Source organism: Haemorhous mexicanus, chromosome 2, assembly GCF_027477595.1.
Source record: "Haemorhous mexicanus isolate bHaeMex1 chromosome 2, bHaeMex1.pri, whole genome shotgun sequence".
In the NCBI taxonomy this organism is placed as follows: domain Eukaryota; kingdom Metazoa; phylum Chordata; class Aves; order Passeriformes; family Fringillidae; genus Haemorhous; species Haemorhous mexicanus.
Genome location: NC_082342.1, coordinates 97,995,416 through 98,013,811, shown reverse-complemented (window position 1 = coordinate 98,013,811; position 18,396 = coordinate 97,995,416). Strand labels below are relative to the sequence as shown.

General features: G+C 39.9%; 1 protein-coding gene across 2 annotated transcripts in view; it reads left to right on the top strand.

Moving 5' to 3' along the window:
• The window catches only part of COL4A2 (collagen type IV alpha 2 chain), a 140,895-nt gene that overhangs the window by 21,898 nt on the left and 100,601 nt on the right, over positions 1-18,396 (top strand). The window lies entirely within an intron of this gene.

The following is an 18,396-nucleotide window of genomic DNA, read 5'->3' as shown; positions in this document are numbered from 1 at the left end:
CAAAACTGCTTTTGATATTTCACTGATGCTTCTCCACTTTTGGCTGTCGATCTGATGCACAAGGCTGTGCTACAGCAGTAACATTGGCAGGCTCCAGCCATGCTTGGGAAACAGCTGGAACAGCCTTGCTGGTCTTCATTGCCTGCAGCCCTGTCAGTTCAACCTGCAGCCTTATCAGATCTCCCCAGCAAAGCAGAGCTGGGCAAGCTCCCTGAGGCAGAGAAGTCTCAGTACAGGCGCCTTGAGTCTGTTTGGAGGCATGGATAAGAAAGTTGCTTGACCTTTCTACTGCTACTATTTTCCTGAAGGTGTGGGCAACTTCTAATCTAAAAGAAAGGAAACCACATTTCAAAGATGTTTAACAAATTTAATGGAAAAGTAGCTGAAAAACAAATTTTTCCTACTCAGAAAGAAGAGATTAATAACTCAAGTGATTTATCATTTTGATATTGAAGATTTCTACACTTCATATTTACATAGAAAGTATGTTGCAGTAATATAAATTTTTCTGACTGTTTAGATCTAAAACACAGTCAAAGTAAACTTTCTCAGCTTTGCTTATATATGTTTTGATATTGTTGTTGCTGTCTCCTACCACAAACAGTTAATTTTTGCTATTTTTGAGTCCAAGGATTATAAAAATATGAAAGCAGAAAGCATATAAATGCACTTATAGGCACTATATTGAACTTTCAGCCTACAAATTCTTCTTGCTAGAAGAATTATAATGAGCTATTAAAAACCAGCAAAATAGAAGTGTTTGGTAGTACTCATCTTGATCAGTTCCTCAGTTTTTAGCAAGGGATATTTAGATGAGATGGACATCTGCCCTGCAGCAGGCAGATACAAAGGATATTTGTGTTTGTCCTGAGCTTTGGGACTGAATCATGCCACAAAACACATGCTACAGGTGCTGTGCTATGGAAACAGTGCTTCTTTAGAGTGAAACAAAGTGACTGACATACTAACACAGTTTCAACACTGCAAATTAGTACTAATTAAAGCTTTGGGAGCTTCTGTAGAAATATGGGCAAGGAGGATGCTTTTATGAAGGCTGGGTCCAGGCTGCAGACATGGGGTGAGGTGCATTTTGTTGGTGGGGGTCAGTAACAGTTTGGCTCGTGGTCTCTTCAACTCCCCTGGCAAGTCAAGCAGTCTTTGCCCAGTTTTTTGAAAGCTGTCCAAGTAGCATCCTTACTTCAGCCAGGTCTGTAGTCCAGCCATCAGCGGATCGATCACATTTTGCTGATAAAAAGCCTCTATTATACATAAAGCTAGAAAGGTGAAGCCTGTGCTGTTGCCCGTTTGTATTTCTTGCATAGAGGCACTCCACTGGCAGCAGTGTGATTTGACAGGGTGATTGCAATAGCAGCCTTTCCTGGCCGAGCTGTCCAAGTGATAAATGACACTCAACACATCCACTATGTGCAAGACAGCTGTGCTAGATTTGATGCCTACTTGTATGCATTGACTCTTTAGAGGTCTGTATTATCTTTGAGCTGAGATCATTCAGGAAGACAGATGTCTAACCCAACAGGGAATTCAACATGAGGGAAACCTCTCTGGCAAGAAGCAGTATAGGTCAGAATCAATTTTAGCTTTGCTTACGAAAGAAAAACAACCCATCCTGCAGAACCAAACAAACTGCACCAGTTTGAGCCTCCACCCAGAAATCTGGCAATCTAAATCACGCTCTCTTATTGAGCAGTACTTCCCTCCTCAGGAACAATGAATCAAACAAAATAAATAAATCTTTACACTTCCCTGTTCTTTCCACCTCCCAATTAATCATACGTCATTTTGGAAAACCTAAGCATTCCACAGCAGGAGGCAAAGCTGCCATCACAGAACTGCCATCGCAGCGTCACATCGACCTCCAGGAGCAGGGCATGGGGGCTGTGGTGGCTTCCCGTTCCCAGCCCCGAGGAGCGGGAAGCCCAATCCTCGCAGCAGGGCGAGCGGCCGGAGCTGCTCCGCCGCAGCTCCCCGCGCGTCTCCGGCCGTGCCGGGCCGTGCCGGGCCGGGCTGCACCGCGGCCCTTGCCACCATCGCTGCTGCTGCTGCTCCTGCTGCTGCTGTTGGTGCTGCTGCTCCTGCTGCTGCTGCTGCCGCCGCGGGAGCGGTGCCCGCCGCCCCTTCCTGCCCACTCCCTTGCCCGGCTCGCAGCTCCGCCGCGCTCCTGGTGCTTTAGAGAAAGTGCAGCGGTGCGGGGATCCACAGCCGCTGCAGAGCCCCAGCCACGCAGAACGGACTGACCGAATTAAGTGGTTTTCTCTTTCCTAGGGGAAAAAAAGAAAAGAAGAAATAATCTCCCAGGAATCTTTCCCCCCACACAGACAAATTTTTTCTACTTCTTGGGACAAGAGCAATTTACTGGGGCCATTATTTACCCCAGGATACCTATCCTTATAGGCAGTCTATTGAACTTTCAGCCTACCAATTACTAGAAGAATTGTAATGAGCTATTAAAAACCTACCTACCCAATTCTTTGCAAATATGTTTTTCTACACTCTTTAACTTAATGGGTTTTAACCCAAAGGTCCAAAATGTTAGAAAATAAATGTTCAATTAATGAAGCCTGGTCCATTATTCCCTTCCCTCACAGGCAGATGCCAAGAGATGATGTTTCTTTGCTAGGCTGTGGAGAAGGTTTGTTGTCCATAGAAGTCCTTGAGAAAGAGCAGCTTTTCAGATCATCTGCTTTCTTTGGAGAAAGTGACTGATTCTGTCCAAGCTCCTGTTGTTGCATGAGCAGTTTTGAGTTCTGACATGCCTGGTTAGCATTTTCATGATAGGAGATTCTAAAGTTACTGGGTTTGAGTTCTTATGCTATGCTCTCAGCTTTACACAAGATCCAGAGGTGAGGAATTACCACCGAACAGATCAAGTTTCTAGCCTGAAAGCAAGTTGTGAAATAACTGCAGATGGCCTGCCAGTACAGGATTTCTGGTACTGTTTCACAGAGCATCAAATAGTCCCAATAAGTTTCAGATAAGTACTCTGCATTTTGGATGCTTATCTTTAGCTCCTGATCTTTTGAAATTTGCCCCTATGCATTTCAAGTCTGTGTCCTTTAAATAGATCTTCCTCTAAATGAGATGATTAAAATTTCTTTGTGTCTTTTCAGTGAATCCATGTGTTCATTTATGGTCCCTAGGGAAGGCTAAATTAACCCTGCTGCCATTTCTTGAAGTATTACCAAATGACATTATTTATACTAGATTTAGCTGTAAATCCCTCCTTTCAGGGGCTGTGTGTCCCAGAATAGTGCAAAAAGGATGTTTTTCTGTCTGTATTTGAGGCATGGATAACATTAGAGAGAGACATCTTTCCTTTAGAATCTCAGAGGATAAGAAGTTTGCAGACTGAAATGATTTGAAGGTATTACTTTAAATGTCTTTTCAAAAGGGTAAAGGATAGCAGATCAAAAGTATTTTCTCTAAAAAGTTTTTTATTGCTAGAGGTTCTGTAGCTCTTCCGTACCTACAGCATTCTCATCCCCACCACCACCAATCATCCCACCCTTTTTCTGGTAGTTCCCTCCAGTGCTCTGAAACCTAGAGGTCTCTCTTTTCTATGACTTCCTTCCTTCAAATTCTCCCTTCACATTTCAGTGATGTAAAACAGCCAAGATAAGAAATAGCTGTCTCTTCCCAGGAGGAGGCTGACGGATGTGCAATTCAGAAAGAACAATTCCGTTTTTCCTCCTGTGTTCCTAGGATGGGGGGTGGTGGGGAGTGAGGGAAGTGAGAAGTTAACCTCACTTTTGCCAGCTATGCCAGCTGTTGCAGCAAAATAGACACAGCAAAGTATGTCAGCATTGTACTGCTCTCTTCCTGAGAGAATAGAATAGTTAGAAAAGGACAAGATATGGAACAGAGGTGGCTAATAACCAATATTTGGTCAAAATACAAAACCAGGTAATTGTTTGTGTAATATATCCTATTGCTCTTTAAGCATCTGGCATAAACTGTTGTCTTCAGTCATGCTTCATCTAGGTCCCTTGTTGCTAGAAAGAGATGACTGAAGAGTTAGACTGTTACCACCAGGGGATTACAGTTACATTTGTTGTGTTTTTTTACAAAGAAAAGCATACTGGACTTTGGAACTGTAAGAGTTAAAGAAGTATGTTTGTGTGGAGGATGAGGGGTTTGTTATTGTAAGATTTTAAGAGTAGCTTTTTACGATTTTTATATTATTGGTGTGGCTTAATGAGGAAAACACAAGAAATCATGTTTTCCTACTTACCTAAATATAATAAAAACAGCAGAAGCAGAAAAAAACTGACTTGCCTTGGGATCCTAATTCACATTGTTGCAGGAATTCACAGGCAAGAACATCACATTTTATGATGGTAAGGAGGTTCTTCTGTAAGCAAGAAGAGGCTGGGTTTCATGATTAAGGGATACAGTTGGATTTAGTGGGACAACAGAAATAAGGCCAACTGGCTATTTGCAGTGGGAGATTTTTTGGGGATGAATAAGAAAAAGCAAGGCATTGAAATGTCACAAGAATTTATGAGAAATGTGTTACTATAGATAGACTTTATCCTTCTCTGTAAATAGGAGAAGAGAAATCCATAAAGGGTCTTAATTTTTACCATGTTAAGATCTTCAAAGATTCATTTTATTGTGCCCATATTTTTAGTATCTTGCCTTGCTGCATCAGTGGTGACCTAGGCTCAAAATCTGGCTTGTGTGTAATAAAGAAGCACAGGAGCACCAACAGGAACAAGCACTCTCCTAAGGTACTAAAGCCAGTGTTCTGTGTAGCAGTGGGCAGCAGGAATCACTAATGCCACAGAATAAGGCTTAATGTTAGTGTGACTGTAACCTACTTGAGGGAGTTAACCAAATGATCTGATGACCTAAGTGTTGCACAGAGAGAAGGAAAGAGCATGTCAATGATTAAGGAAGGTAATGGGCAGCAGTCACAAAGGTCCAGGGAAACTGAAATAATTTGCTTGAATTATCAGAACGGCAGAATAAGTGTTTGTTAGTGGACACAGTGTGAATGGTGTAGCACCCTGAGAACTGTAGAGAAATGGTCCAGCTGTGCTAAAAGATTGGTCTGGAGCAGCATCAATAAAACTGAAACCAAGTTAGCAACTTATCTGGGACCTCCAGCTACTGAGAAGCTTTTGGCTGAGTGGAACCCAATTCATCAGGAAAAACAGAAAAGTAAAGACAGGAAACCAGAAGAAAAGATATTATATTTCACAGATGGAAAATTAATTACACTTGTATATGTGTAGGTACGCTCTAAGGAAATAAAGTGGATAAGGTTTGGAGGGTTTGGAGTAAATGCCCCCAAGACTTGTTTTACCAGCTTTCCAATTCAGTAAAACAGATCCCAGTATCTGGTGACTAGAGAAACCCTCTTCTTACCTTTCAAGATACAAAAGGGAAGACTACAAATTAAGTAGTATAAACAGAGAATGGGAATTTTCTGTGGACTATCGCTCAGCTTGTTAGATGGAGAAATGAAGTTCTAGTTACGCAGCTTGCAGGCACTAAACAGAACTTAGCCCCTCTAATGAGTGCTTGGTGAGATTCATCTCTGTGAACAATAGATGCTGCTGACAGAGTGTGACCAGACTCAAAACCTCATCACTGGTCCAGCATGTGCCAGTACTGTTGCCTTTTCATGAAAAAGATCTGCCTTTCAAAAATCAACTGGAATAATTTCTTAGACGTTGGGAAAATAGAACACAGAAGGAAGGATCTAGTGAAGAGGTAGCAATGAAACTGTTTTACCAGGCTTTCAGCAGATGAAGCATGGAGTTTATAAAAATAAATGGTGAGAGATTGATTCTTCCAGGAGGGGATATGTAGTAGAGTCCTTCTAGAAGCTTAATGTGTTTGAGATCTATTCTGCTCACAAAATATAGTGTAGATATTGACTTCTCCATGATCACAGAAAAGAAAGACAAGACAAATAGGTGATTTTTCTTTACCTTCTGATGCCTGAAAATGAAGCTGTGGTTTTTGTGGTAGAGAAAAGGGTCCCTGGAGAACAGTCTTTATGGTGGTTGAGCCATATGTATAGTAATGATTCACTAGAGGTTTGGTTCCTTGATCTGCATGGGGAGAACTGTTTTCCTCTACTTACTTTGAAGTTTAGCAGAGTCTTGCATCTCATGTCAGAGGAAAGCCACTGGGTTTTTGTGTTTCAGATCTTAGAGAAGCCAGACCAGTGCCATAATAAGATGGTACCTACTCAAGAGACCAACAGTCTCATTACTGATGTTTAATCTGAAGATCTGTTCTGAACAGAGGCATGAGATACAATCTGTGAGGTTTCAAGGTGGCAAGCAAGGACATAGACTTTGGATTCATTGTTGTTGTCGTTGTTGTTGTTGTTTTGTTGAACATGAACACTGCAGCCCCAGGTTATTTCCACACCATTGCTGATAAAGTTTTTCTAAGATCCATTCTTAGTTTTTGGGCATTCTTTCTCAATATCATTATGTTGAGCTGGCATCACCTATGAGGAGTTTCACAGAAAGCTGCTTATAGCAGAGCTGTATAGATGCATCCAGTCTTCGGTTGCCTCTGGATTTCATATTCAAGGCTATTCTTCCTGGGTTAGGTGGTGTGTACAGCCCATACAGAAACATGTTCTAAATAAAGCTTCAGTTACCAGTTTCTAAAACCTTTGAGCTTGATGAGCACTCTGGGATTTGTTCCACCTCTTCTAAGAGTCAAGCTCATATCATAAATCAAGATCATATCACTGCATTCAGTGAGGTCTAAATGTGTTACTTACTTTTCTCTTGTCTATTTTCTACTCTTTACTGCCAAGACATGAGCATTTCTGAATTTTGTAAATCTGTTTGCAAAATAACAAGCATGTCATGAAAAAGGATGTGAAAGAGAAGCCAAATGACATCCCTTAAGTCAGTTTAAAGCTCGATATTTGGTTGTTTATAATCTCAGTATGTTGGTTGTTTGCACTATGATAAGAGCATTTTTGGTGTGGAGGCTGAGCGACAATTGCAGCAATGCAGACAGTGTTTGTCTGTTGGTCAGGGAAGTGGACCGGAAAGCAGGAAGATCTGGGTCCTAGACCATGCTGAACCAATGACTCATCAAACTCTGGGAAAGTGCATTTAACCCAGTTCTGCAACATTGCAGAAATCAGCTCAGCTGCCAAACTGAACCAGAGCATGCTTTAAGTCACAAGTCTGTGGTAATATGGGAAAGATGAACCCTTTTTTTCATTGAGTAAATAAATGTAATTTCCATATTACCATATCCTGAGCCAGTGTTTCACAGTATGGCTGTGGTAATGTTCTTCTCTAGTCAAGGGGGTATTTTGAAGGAAGTGAAACCTCCCCTATTACCCCCTTCCAAAAAAAAAAAAAACAAACAACCCAAACAAAAAACAATAAAACAAACAAACCTTCCCACTCTTCCCATTACAATTATGTGGAAACTGATATGCAGGATGAAGAAATATCCAAAGAATAAACTGTCATTATTTTTTAGGATTCAGGGTAACAATTCAGCCATTCCAGGTTTCTGATTTTGTAATCTACAGATACAAATACTTTATATTGACAAATAGATTTTGACCCCTAACAAGGTAAGTAACTAAAAGAGCTCTTTGGCAGAAGAAAGAAAGATATCGTGAGTTTTATGAGCAAATGTTTTGACATTTAATGAAATTAAAAGTATATAGGTGAGAAAAGAGATTATCAATGATAGTTGACTACCAGTTCTATATCCACAAGAGGCATATTAGTCTTTTCTTTCTGAATACATTCTTCTGTTAGATTGCCTTCCTTAACGTCATTGCAAATAGAAAAGCTTTCACAGATGTTTGCATATAGCCCTGATATGTCAGATGCTCTACTGTAGCTTCTTTATTTGCTAAACCTGTACCCAAGGCTTTTACCAGTGGCAGCACTGATCACCTCGGAGCAGAGGCAATAAGGCTCAGGGAGGAGGTTAAGTTTTGCAATCAAAAGTGGAAAGTAAAATGGGTCAGTAAGAAAGCTAGTTCTCATGGGCTTTTTCTTGACTGAAATAGAAAGGAAATGGTGGGTGAAGCATCTGACCAAGCAGTTAGCAGTAAACACTTCCATCATCAAATGCAGTTCTTTTTCCAGTTTGCAAATCTCTTACCCATACTTCTTACTTTTAAGGAAATACCAGTCCAGTCCCAAGAAGCAGTTCTGAAAAATTGCATAGCAAATTTCAACATTTAATATTTCCACTATAGTCATTTGTCTAACAGCCAACTCTGAAAATTGAGCCAGGGCTGTAAACGTTACACTGGACTGGACTTACCCTATAGCATGTATGATAAGTGCAGTGTCACTCTGTGAGCCAATCTGTGCCATCCCTGATAAACCTGTGCAAATCCATTCCTTCCAAATCATACTGTAGGGATAATTCCATACTTCCACTTCTTGGTAGGTATTTCTGATTGTGATTTATATACTTCTGCAGGAAGAATTTAAATTCAGCATTCTTGCTTTCTTTATTATATCTGATTCTGCAGGCACAACAAGATTTTAAAAGGCCATTGAAAACCATTGCCAACTTCATCCCTCCCAAGGGAAAAAAGAACTCCCAGGATCTCTTAAGTATTCACTTCAGAATCAGATCAGCATGTCTGAACCATGTCTGAACCATGACTGTAAACAGAACGATGTCTGTAAACAGTTATCACAGGAAAACAAAGTTAACAAATTCAATTGATTAAAGCAGTTCAGACACAATCAAACGTTTTTAAGTTATTACAGAAGACATGAAACAGGAATAAAATCCCAGTGGTTATGCTCGTATTTTGGGAAGCCCTGGCACCATTGCACTGCCCTGAAGAAAGTCCAGATGCTGCAGCCATGTGAACAGCTGTACAGCTGGTTTCTGTCAGTCCCCTCCCCACGAGCAGAGCTAATGCAATTGCACTGCTGCTGGTTCAAAAGTAAAAAAAAATCTTTCCTACATTGGCTGGCTGGTTTGTTCTTAGTGTAATAGGCACAGTTGAGTTCTCAGAAATACTGGTTGCCTATCTGAAGTATGATTAGCAACCTTTAAGCCTTACCAGTCACAAAGAATAATATGTTCTTAAGTTTCCTGAGTCTGCCAATTTACGTAGGTGAGTAAACTAGACAGGTCAAATAACTGGCGTGGTTTATAAATAGACTAAAAAAAAATCTCCATATATAGACTAGTATCCAGACTTTCTATTGTTTCAAGCAAATGATATCATTATTTGGATGTCTTTCCAAAACTGAAAATGACTAGACTTCGGAAACCAGAAGTAGTTAAATATAGAAATTGCTACTTTAATGAGTGAATGCTGTGGTTCATTATTATGCTACTAGTATGTGAACAAATGTCTTTCTGTTCTTAGGGATGGGAAAGGAGGTTTTATTCTAGTAATATAAGATAATGTACAAAAGCCAAATTCAGATTAAGGGTTGATAGTGTCTTTGACTTCAATGCTTTATGGAAAATATTCCAGTGTAACTGCACATATCAAGGTAACACTGTCCACTAACTTGCACCTTGCATAAGCTCTGGGCAAATCAAATACAAAATGCACAATGGCTTGCATAAATAAAATATTAGAATGAAAATTAAAAATTAAAAGAGAAACAATCTGTGCTTTTCAGTGTCCCTAACAAGTGATTACGTCTTCTTTGGCAAGTCACATTAAAATGACAGATTTAAGTCAAAGGACTTTTTTCATTGCTGATAACTAGAAAACACTTCTGACTTCTGTAATACTGGTTTTGAAATGACCTAAGTAGCTTCTGTGAAGATGCATTTAATTTCTAGCGGTGGGGTGTTGAGAACAAGGACTCATGTTAAGATGCCCCAGCAGTCTTAGTCTAGGGATCACTATCCTTTTAGATGAGGAATGTCATGTTGAATGTTAGATGAGAGTCTGCTGTCTCATAAGAAAAGATAATAGTGAAATAATACACATCTCCTAAAGTATGGCTTTACAAAGATGGGATCAAGTTTAATAGGATATCAAATTTTAACTTACCAATACAGATGTCGTATTGGTAAGTTAACTTACCAACTTACTATGAAGTGTAGTTACTGCTGCATCCTTTACCTTTTCTCAGATTTGAACAAAGAACCAGGTGACATGAAGTCACCTAAATTTAGGCATCTACATATTCAGGAGGTGTCTGAGTTCTCATAATAATCAAAGAAGCCAATGCGCTTTCCTCAACTAATAGTAATAATTAATGCAGGTATCTTTGCTTACCTTTATTAATACATTTCCAGCTTCAAAATCTTACTAGACTCATACCTGTGGGGGTTTTTTTTCTGCAGGCAAACCCAATTCTGGCCTTGGCAAAACAGAGCAACACTTTTATTCTCTTTTTATAATCATTGTGGGCCATAGGTATCGCTTCATGGCTGCTTAATAATTGCCCCTTTGTAAGATGTAAGATGTAAAATGCAACCATTTTTAACCATGGTTGCACGCTCTTCAAAGAGTTCGTATTCCTGCAGTATCACCTGTTTCCTTATTCAAACCTTAGCTGATGACTAAGGCAAAATTTGTCATTTCTTTAGGCAGGCTCAAATAGACAAGTGCCAGATGATGTTTTTCTTCCTTTTCTGGATGCAATTTTATTCCAGAAAAAGCCTTTTGCATCTTATCCCTCCTTCATTAGCTCCTGAAAGCTGGAGCACTTTCATGCAGAGACCTGGGGCAGCCTTTTAGGATTCCCTTTCCCGTGGCATTACTGACTCTTCAAAAATAAGCAGGAGTTCTATATTTTTCTATAGAGGTGACTTTTTAAAATTGTTTCAAAATTGACATTTTAAGGTGTTTTAACTGGGTTTTCCTAGCTTATATTCTTCTTTTGTAGCATAACGTATAATCACCTTGTGACAGAAAAAAATGGAAAAATATGGCTGAATTCAACTTCATTGCCTGTAAAATATGAGACTTCCATTCTCACACTTCTTGACAGAAAACCGTGTCACAACATATGCTGCTTGCTTCAAAATGTGCTCTTTGCAAACAAACTCATATTGTGCAACTAGTCAAGACCCCTGGAGAGTTATTCAAATATCTGTGCTTTATATGTAAGCAGCTTTTAAGCATTTCTCTTTGCCTGGCTTCTTAAAGACCTTTTTTTTTTTTTCCTTTTAATGCCTACTATATCACAGCTGCTCTTTCTGGATTTCATCTGGTTTTCTGGGTAAATATGTGTTTGGATGAAAGCCACAAAATTAGAAATGGTTTTATGGAAATGTGATGGATAAGTTCACTCTGTATCATATCTGGCTTCTGCCATTGTTCCAAGGCAGTGTCTCCAGACGGCAACAAGAGAACTTTATAATCTGAAGTGGGACAGTAAATAGTACCTCAAATAAAGTGAACATGTGGAGCTGTGAAGTTTCACTTTGAAATGAAACTATGCAGCCTTCAAATCAAGGCTACATGCCAGGAGGTTCATATAATCAAGAGTCACAAGCAAGTCCATAAGAGGAAAGTCTTTTATAGCTTCATTTCTGAGAGATACAGAATTCGTGTTTCGCATCTCTGGATCTAACATACTTGCTGAGACACCCTTGAGAAGACCAGTTTCTGTCTCTTGGGGTCTTTTCAGCATTGGAGACTTTAAATTCTTGCCCTTCCTTTGCTCACCCCAGACATCAAACAAAGGCATCTCAGTCCCTGGGAGCAGTAGTGCTTTTGGGTACTTCTCCTTTGCTGCCATTCCCATGCCCATCAGGACTCAGAGCTGAAGCAAGCTGCTTGCTTTCTTGGCATCCTGCTTCCCAGTATTCTTGATACACTGCATGAGAGGGAGAGGGCATGTGAAACTTCACACCAGTTTATAATAAATGATTGATTACCACAAGTACAGCTCTTCTCATTGCATTGGGAAGACTCCATTAGGCAGTGGTTAGGAGACCAGCTCTCTTCATACAGCTGGTGGGAAGTATCTTTGTGTTCTTCCTGGGACCAGTTTCCTCCTCCAGAGTTTCTTCATTGAAGGATATGTAAATACATGGCTCCCCCCTACTTTTGGTGGGAAGTGTAAACATTCATAAGATTTTGAGGTCACGCACTAAATTATTCTAGTTGCCATGCATCCACTCTGGAAAAGGTTCTGGCTCTCATTCAAATATGAAAGAAAGAATTAGTTCTTAGCAAAATAATTCTCAGAACAGTTGGAGAGTGGATCCACACCCACATCTTTTCCTTCCTCTCTGACTGTGCCAATTATCTCTCCCTTTCCCTGGACAATTAAGGTCTTCACAGTGGTCTTACTGTCCCATGCACTAGAGGGACTGTTAGCAGGCAGTTTCAGATGGCTGATGGCATCTTTGACATTACAGCTCTGAGGAGTGACCAAGCCTGTTCCTGGGCAATCCAGGCCTTCTCCGCTGATAGCATTCTCAATACTTGTTTTGAGTGGCTGTTTATACATATTTCTAGAGAAGTAAGTTTGGTACCAGGCAACAAATGTTTTCAGCTCTTAAAGGAGTAAAATGTTTTGTTTGAGCAAAGACAACTGTGCTGTCACATTTGAATCCGATGAAGTTCTTCTCTGTCTGGTGATGATCAGCAGCAGGAGTACTCTGTCATATTCCTACTTTATTTTTTCTTCTTTCTTTTGAAAGAAGCAAAAAAATAATGTTTCTAAGTCAGGGCTGTATAAACTGAATTTGAAATTAATGTCCGTATCAACATCTGAAGGTCAAATGTGAAAGCAGAGGTTGGTACTGGAGGTGTGGCCTGGTCTGGTCTCCCTGGCACTGACACAGAGGCTGACTCTCAGGCATGCCAGGAATTCCCTCGGGACTTCCAGGCTGAAGCCTCACTCGAAGCATCTGAATGTGCTGCTCCAATGTGCTGTTCATTGCCCCACTGCAGAGGCATGCAGTATGTCAGCACCTCCAGTCCTAGTTTGGTGTTTCTGCAAACTCTTAAAGCTTCTAAAACACGCCTTGGTGAAACTTGGGTGTGCAGAATGGGGCTCGTCAGCACAGAGGTTAATGCACAACTGCAATGTACAAAACGTTATCAAAGAAGATGTCGGTGCATGGAGTCTTTGATTCCAAGTTGCAATATTTTCATTATAATTTCCGTAATTATTTTTTGAGCTGTATGTCAGGAAATGGCTTATATTTCCTGGTCTTTCTGTACTCATAGAACTGTACTTTGAGGTCTGTCTCTGGTTGCTTTTGTTCTTTGTTAGAATACCAGCTCTTGAAGTAGAGGTACTTGAATGGGCACGCAGAAATGACAGCTACCCAAATGTGGCCAAGATAAGCAACAAATAAATCATTATTGTGTGGAAAAGTTTAAAGAAATGTGCATATATATTTCTGTGTTTTTTAAGAGCTTAGCTGAAAGAAGCTGCATTTAAGTTGTCTATTTTTGGCTGAAGATGTGTTAATAGAGAAATAATATTGTTTGGAGACAAAAAAAATTATGAGAAAGCAAGAGGGCAGAAAAATTTTTGTCTTGGGACACACACATTGTATGCTTGCTGTGCATAAAAATGAGAAGTATTTACACTAGGCAAATATGCAAGCTTTACAAACATAGGTGGCACTTACTTACATGTTTTCTCTTGCTTTTGTTTGAGCAGTGTTCATGTTCCTTGAACATGATGAATATATTCATCCCATCACAGTGGCTGGGTAAGCCAGTTCTGGAGATGCTTAGCTTTGAACAGTGTGAACCTGAGCAGTGTTAGATGTAACTTAAGATTTGCTGATTAAAGAAAACACCTCTAATAACCTATCATTTCTTTATTTGGCAAAGTAACATATCACTGTTGTTATTAGTAATAATTCACAACTACATCACTGCAAGAAACAGTGAATTAAAATTCTGTATTGTCTTGTTATTATCATTTGTACAAAATCACTGTAAAAAGTCTGATAAATTACACAAAAGGGCTATGAAGTTGTCATTCTACTGCCTTTGCTCCTGCTGTTGGTATTCAGGAGTAAGCCTGTCCTTCCTTACAAGCTTATCCCTTCTTACCCCACCTTCCCACAGGGACATGCCTGGTCAAGAGACCTGTGGTCTCTCCCCATGGGGGTTCCCAGTGGGCTTGTGCTCACAAGTCAGCATCACTGCTGCCTGCAGATGTCCCTGCTCTTGCTCTTAGTATATCCTCACCACTTTCATTCTTCACCGAATTTGATGCCCTCTTCATTTTTTTTTTTTTATTTTCCAAGTTTTTACCACCCTTGCACTACCATTCCCGCCTATACTCGTCCCAAATAAACAACCTACTCTTAATTTCTTTTTCTTCATTGGTCCCATATTTTTTACACTCAAAAGTTTTTTTTTTCTGACACTATTACCTAGGCAATATTTTCTCTAATACGGTATTACCATTACAGTTGGCTGAATGAGACAGCCTTGCCTCCAAGGGCTGCATTTTGACCCTGTGGGTCTTATTGGGAACATTAATGTTACACATTTTTGGATAGAATTACCATACTTTACTCTTGATTCTCCAACCTAATTCTAATTAAGCAGCACCCCACCTTACGCACAGAAAGCTTGCACACCAGTGCAATGGCATAGCTCATTTTGTGTTTGCACATATGTCTACTCTTAAATAAAGTTCTTCACACTCAGGGTTCCCATCAAAGGGTGTGTAGCCTCCTGTGAGGGTGAGACTTGGACACTTAGCACAGGATTCATCTCATGTGAAGCTGGACATCTGCTCTGTGGACATGTCTCAAACAGTTACCCTATGCTATATCTCTAATCCCCTTACTCTCCTTTGATGAGATTTAGGTCTGGTATCTGAAATAGATCTGATGAGAGTCTCTGGGTGATCTAAAGCAGCAGCCAGCCAGATGTTGTGCCTATATTATGTAAATCTTAAATTAGATCCTATAAACCCCATTTCTAAACTCTGCCTAAACTCTGGACTTCTTAGAGATTAGTGGCATTATACATCATCCAAAACATGAGAAAGACTTGGAGCTGAAAGGCTTCTCAACAGGCGCCTTCATACTTGAAGGCCAGTTCTTCCAGCTTGATTACAAATCCTAGAATATCATTCTGGTGCAGGCCCACTTATCTTCATTTAACTGCATACTGAGCTAGTCAGGAGAGTCATCTCCCCATCCTTACACTTTCTTCAGGGAGTGGATCTCTCTATGGAAGCTAGTCACCTGCCCCCACCTTTGTGGTTGAGAGGAAGCAGTAGGACCTTTCTGGGAGAGGTGCAGTCGATCAGTTTAAATGCCACTATAAGGATGGGTTGAAGCATGTCCTAAATCTGACTGTTCTCACCACTGACCAAAAAGGCTCCTGCTCAGATCAAAACAACCACATTGGGCTGCCACCATTACTGTTATGTTCCCAGAAACCTGTTTTCCTCAGAACATAAATAGTTGAGGACTTCAGAGTGCATTGTCCATTGCTAAATTTGAAACTTTCAGTCTTTTTGCATTCTTGTTACTAGCTGATATATGTTCATTTGATTTCCCTTCATCTCAGTTGTGGGCCCATGGGTATAGTTGTTTTTAGCAAAGTTCTACAAGAATCCTTAACAGACTTATTTTTTAACATTAACAAGCTTGTAAACCATAATGTTTTAGACTGTAACACCCAGTAATGTAAGATCAAACAACAGTGCCACCATCTTCAAAAAATTATAAATATTCTAGATAGTTGTAATAGTGGAAGATAGTAAAATATGCTGCATGTGGCTAAAAGTTCCCAGACTCATTCCACTAGCAGCTGAAAACTGAAGAGGTACAAATTAGGTAATAAGGATAGCCCAAGTATAATCAGAAAGAGGTATATTACTGCTGGTCTCAAATGCTTTCCCACTATATTCCCTACCCTTGGAGAATCTTCCAGATTTTTCTTTTCATTATCTGCAGAATCTGCGTGCATAAAAGGATACAAAATGAGAAAATAATGAAAAAAAATGCTTCCTAAAATTGTGGAAGAAAACAATTGTGTCCCCATATTAGCTGCTGGTATTGTTACAGCATGCAAATTAAAATATTGGATGGTGGATAGTACACAAACAATAGACCTTGAACTTCCATTTGAAATAAACATTAGCAGCCTCGTCCATTTTTTTCTTACAAGTGCACAAATATCTTAACATAGTTCTGATTCATTTTCTATTTTCTCCTTGACAACAGTTTACCAAATTTAGAGTCACTGTGCTAATTAAAAAATAAACTTACTGTTCTCATTATTTTTTTCTCAGTAGGCAAAACTGAGAACCCACATGATCAAATTGCTGTATCTGTCTGTTACTCTTAGGCTGGGATATGCTGTTGTTTACAACACTGACAGAAACAGATTCTAAAAGTTCAAAATTGATTGTTACCAATGGCAGCACTACATAGCACAGTTCTCCTTAAAGTATACCCACATCCTCCAGAGGAATATGATCACACAGGCCATTCGTCTGCATGGCATCCATAAAAATTAATAGAACTATACTCAATTTCAGAAAAGGAACTGTGGGGGAAACTGTTAAATGAAGGACAGTGAGAAAAATGTGCACATTTCATCTGCAAATAGGTTAATAAGAAATAAACTCCATAGAAATAGTGAGTTTTATTTAACTGAAAAATGGACCAACCTGAGCAAACTGCTGGAGTTTATAAAATTGTCTTGATTTAATATTTCCTCTAAACAATAGCTTAAACATAAATCAGAATTCATAACATGACACAGAATTCTGCTACATCCATGAAATTATGTCCTGAATAAAGCACTTAACCTAGGTTAGGGCATGGTTTTAGTTTGGTGAACTACTTTGATCAGTATGAAAACCCTACCTCTTCAGTTAAATATGAGAATTAAATATAAAGCTGAAACAAAAGTGATTTAGTATATAAAAGTACTTAAGACACAGACATGAACCTTCTCATGGCAAGCATAACAACTTGTTTTGGGAACTTTGTATTTCTTTGTGTCGAAAGATTAAGAGTCTGCTGTACAAATATGACCAAAGCAGGAGTTAGGTAATGCTTGGTGCCTGCTCCATACCTTTTATTCATTTGACTGCCAGGGAGGTATCCAAATCCCAGAGCTGTGTTTTCAGGTAGTGTGAAGGCAGAAATGGATACCTGAGAAATGTGACCGAAAAACCTCAGGTGTTGAGTAGAGGACTGCTTAGAGCCCCATGGCAGCTTTAGTCCCCTCTCTGTTTTAGCTCCTTAAGTCAGCCCTAGAGGCAGAAATAGCAGCATCACTGTCTATTTATGAAACAACACAGGAGTTCAGAGCACCCATCCTGTTTTGGAGCCTTGTTTATATCCCTTTCACCTCCCTTTCAAGAGATGATGAGCTCAAGCTCTGAAGGAGGCTGAAAAGTGAAGGCACCATTTGCTTTAGCCAAGAGGAGAGCAAGTGACATGGAACCTGACTCTGTACCCTACAGCTGGGTTGCCTTGAGGTTTCATTTGAGGAGCAGTGCATGTGAAATGCCCTGAATGAGGGATTTGGGTTTCCTATAGCCACTAGACTTAGTCCTTCTTTCTTTTTCTTCTGACTGTATTAATTATTCACTGAGGGCCAAGTCAGGTTCAGAAATAGTAATAAGAAATCCCTTCCTTCTTTCACAGATTACTTACTAGGCTGCTAGGTCATTTTCAGGGGTTCAAAACCCTGAGCTCCAGTGGGCTGCAGGCTGGTCTTCACAACATTCCTAATCATTAAGTTACATTTATAAAAGTCACACCACAGCATGCACAGCATCTCTGCTGTTCAGGTTTCTGAACAAGACTGACTGTGGCTGCTGCATTCTGTGCAGGCGCTTGCATGGAATATAATCTGAGTTTGCCTGCCTGTTGAAGTCCATCCAAGGCTTTCTGTGGAGTGGTGCATATTTTGTGATCCATATATTTGTGGCCCAGGCGAACGTGGTTGTGGTCAGGCACGAGAGATGTAACTGAAGACATTTACTTAAGCTGGGAGTGACTTCTAAATCACAGTGGTTGATTGCTAGCAAATTTTTTTGTTCCTCCAGAATAGGTAGCCATAGACGAGGAGAAAGCAGGAGTTTGGCTCATGATTTTGAACATGATACCTACATCTTCCTTTATGTCCACCAATAAATATTTCAAAATACAGCAACTATTTGGAGCACACATAGAAGGATGTGCTGCATTGTGACCTAGGACTTAGACCATGTCCCTAAAGAATCCAAGCAGCTGCACTTCTGTGATGTGATATCTATTGCATGTGTCAAAAAGATATGTTAAGATACTGCTCAGCATCGAACTGCAGTGTTTTGTAAATATGGAGAGAAATGAATGAAGTAATATTATCTTTCTTGATGCTGATCTTCAAGAACTGGACAGCCACTCATGGCTGCTTCTAAGCATATATTAAAGAGATTTCAGCTGTAAATCCTAGATCTGATCCTGGTTTTTGCTTTAGGAGTTCCCAGC